A 4078-nucleotide genomic window follows, 5' to 3' on the forward strand; every position below is an offset into this window, starting at 1 on the left:
GTCCTGGGGCACCACAGGTGTTACTCCCCCTTTTTGTCAAAAATGTTGCCAAAGCAACACTTAAAATTACAGACCAAAATAAAACAGAATTACACACAAATGACAGAAACACAGGAAATGATTTAATCATCTGACTCAGAGTCAGCCTCATCATCAGTGCCATCATCAGGACTGGTATCCTCTTAACCCTCTACACTTTTCCTTGAAGCTCCTTCTGCAGCATCGGCAGCTTCACCAAGTACACCACCATCAGACATCTCCAATTTGATAATCAAATTTTCCAAAGTGAGCTTCCTTGCCTCTAGCTCCTTGCATGTCTCTCTGAGTATGGCAATGACAGCAGCTTTACCTGGTTGATTGCAAACACTTGATGTCTCTCCTGTTGTCATGGCAATGTCAGGGACATGCTTACCTAGGAATAGTTCATGATTGAAGGCCAAAGGACTCTCTCTTCTTTTCACAAAATCATTCTCTGTCAATATGTTTGGAAATTGATTCAACACAATACCACATATGAGGGAAGGAAAGGCTATGGGCCCCTTTACACTGAAGCTTCCTGCATGCTTCATGGTTTGATCAAAAATGTAGGTTCCATAGTCAAACTTGGCTTTGGTTCCAACAGCATATATGAACTTTCCAAGCATCACAACCACTGTAGATTTGTGATTGGTGGGCACCTGTAGCGGGGTATTCGTTACCATTAGAGATATTGACTAAATCCAAGGTAAACCATACAAGTCGAGTCGCCACCGCACTTCTATTTATCCAAAGGAATGGTTAGAAAGCGAACAAAAACCTAAAAGTTTTAACAAAAACTAGTAAAAGAGAAACAAAGATCTGGGTAAGGGGGTTGGTTATGTAATGGGAAGGTGTTAGGCAACCAAAACATCCTAGGTACTCCTAGGGAGCCCTTTTCATACTTGTTGCAAGGTTGTTGTTTTGTGAAAGTTTATTTGTGCAAACATGATTGAAGTGATGAGAAAAGAATGTACAAGTTTATTTACGTTTTGTGTTTGGATGGATAAACCCATTGCCTACGTACCATCTTCAAAAAGATTAGGATCAAAACCTCGTAGTTCGGGGTAAAAATCTCAAAATGAATTGGTGAATTGATTGGTCCAAAAAGCCTTAAGGTCTTTTGTTATCAAAGGGAGAAAACTCAACCTAAAACCACAAATCCACCATGTGAGGATAGCTTCAACATGCTAGTGAGGGGTTAACCCTATAATAAGCATGGAAGACTCATTTTCCATCACTAAGGATATAGGTGAGTATTACATCTACCACAAGGATAACTCAAACCTAATAGCTAAAGGTTATGGAAAATTTGATTAAGAAAGTGGCCATTGGAACCACAAAAAGACATTTGAATGTGTTATATTTACCAATTAGAAGTATATACAAAAAGGGTCAAAGTTGACTTAAAGATTCAATTCAAAATAAGCGTTATGAAAAGAAGGTTTGAAAATCAAAAGCCTAAGGCTTAGGTTTCTAATGTTTGAAAACAATAGTTAAATGTTTGCACAAAAAGTTTTGGCTTGGGTTAGAGTGGAGGGAAGAAGAAGAATGGCTAAGTCCTAAGCAAAGCAAAAAGATGTGGGATAAAGAAACAAAACCACAATGGAGTTCCTCTCTTGAGATCATATTGATGATCCAAGTAGCTCCCATCCTTTGGAATAAGCAATCACAAAAATAGTAAGCTCAAGCAATCAAACAAGTCTTTTAAGAGATCCCCAATGTATCTTGTGTTTTTCACTTTGGATGAACATGGCAATGGTCCTCCAACTTGAGCTCTCATAGAATTCCCTAGCACAAAAGCACACACATCAAAAGTTTCATGAAGTAAACCAAGGATGGACAAGAGTGAGTTTACAGATTTGGTCCTTTTGATCCATCTTCATCATTAACGTCCTTTTACTCCAATTTTTGCATAGGGAAAGTCCTAGAAACTAAATCCATTTCCATTTCTTTGCATAGGGGAAAATCCTAAGATCTAAGTCCACTTCTTTGCATTTGGTCCACAACAATCAAAACAAAAACACAAGCACAATAGTATATACACAATTATGTGCTCAAGTGAGCAAAAGGCAAATGGCATTAACATAAACATGTGCTCAAGTGAGCAAAGAGAAAAGCAAATGGATAATATGTGCAAGAAGAGTAAATTGCATAAAAGTAAAGTGCAAAAAGTAAATGTTAATTGTTAATGGTTAGTGTTAGTAGTTAGTGTGCCATAAGGAAAATTTAGCGCTATGTTAAGCAATCGTAATTGGACTTATGTAGAAGTCACAACTATCTGAGGCCGGTCAATAATAATGTGGGCAACAGCACAAGTTAGAAGTCTTGATTAGTGAACCAAGTTCCAACAACTTGCCATGCCAAAAGAAAAAGAGAATTGATCTTGTATTGGTTTAAGCCTTTTGCATGATTCAGAAAACAACCTATCCTTAATGCAAAACCATTCACTTGATCAATTGATCAAGATGAATTAGATTTGAATCAAGGAAGATTAAGTCTCCCTAATCAATACTAACTTATCAACCTTCAACTCATTGATCAAAAAGGAAGAAGAAAAAGAAGAAAAAGATGAAGAATGGATAAGGAAATGGAAAGATCAAAATGCATAAGATGAAATAAGATGTACCAATCCATATGTATTGACCAATTGACATTGAAAGTCAAAGTCAAACAATAAGAAATCAGAAATGAGATGGAGATTGGAGATCAAACAATAAGCATAACATTTTTGGCATTTTTAATATTAAAATAAACTTGAATTAAAAATAAAATAAAGGTCAAACTTAAAAATTACTTCAAATCAACCTTGAAAGGTCCAAGTAATTTATCCCAAGTTCAACAAGGTCAAACAAAGTTTGACAAAAAATTTCAGCATTTTTAAAAGTCAGAAACTATTTTTAATCAATTAAAAATGAATAAAAATAACCTAATTGAATTAAAATCTCAAATAAATCTCAAATCAATTAAAAAATTTGTGAGAATATTTTTCATAGATTCATCATCATTCAAATAGGTTAGGAAAATATTTTTGTATTTTTTGAATATCAAAAACTATTTAAAATGAATTAAAAACAACCAGAAAAGAGAAAATTCACAAAAATATCAAATGACAAAATAAAAAAAATAAAAAATCATTTTAAGAAACTAGAAATTATTTGGAGACTAATGCAATTGGTCCCATATTTTTTGGATTAAAAATGAGAGAGTTATGTATTTTTGAAATAAAAAGGAATTAAAGAAAATAAAATCAGAAATTAAAAAATGTGGAAAATCAGGAAGCGTTGGATCACGTTCATTAATTGACGTGGCCAATCGGATGGTCCTGAACCGCGCGCTCATGGTGAACCTTGGTCAAACGCGTCACACAAAGAATTAAAAAAAGTCATAATATCCAAAGGCTGAGATTGAATCTGGAGATGAGATCCAACGATCCAGATTCAAACTGGAAATGGACGGCCACCGGAGCCACCTTCTTCTCCGGTGAGCTTCCAAATTCCGGGCAGATTTGCAGGTTTTCAAACCTTCACCATTTTGCACGATCCTTATACCAAAATGAAGCTGGGGTGATGTACATCACCCCTGTAACCTTGAATCACACTCAAGATTCCTATAGGTTGAGAAATCTGAGGTGGAAGATTCAGGTATGAAAAATGCAGATCAAAGAAAAACAAAATTGAAGCTACCACTAGCTTGCCTCTCAAGTGAGGACTTCAGAAAACACTTTGGCCAGGCAAATAGATCAAAGAAATGAGAGATTCGAAGCAAATAAGTTTGAACAACAGCCTTTGAAGTGCAGCTTTACATGTCTTGATCCACTCCAAATCTTTTGTGCAATGTGTTCTTGAGGTAACAACGAAGCAAGGCTTGGGAATTTAAATTCAGAGATCAACAAATGAAGTTGAAATCTGAACTGTAAAATTGAAATGGAAAACTCAGAATTCCTTTAATGGAGGTTGGGATTTCACATGTGCAGAGCTTCAGGCGCCATTAGGTTGGTTTTTGAAGAGAATGAAGCATGCTATTTATAGCCAAGGCTGATGCAAGCAAGGAGAAAATTCAT

This window comes from Lathyrus oleraceus, chromosome 4 (genome assembly GCF_024323335.1).
Source record: "Lathyrus oleraceus cultivar Zhongwan6 chromosome 4, CAAS_Psat_ZW6_1.0, whole genome shotgun sequence".
Classification (NCBI taxonomy): domain Eukaryota; kingdom Viridiplantae; phylum Streptophyta; class Magnoliopsida; order Fabales; family Fabaceae; genus Lathyrus; species Lathyrus oleraceus.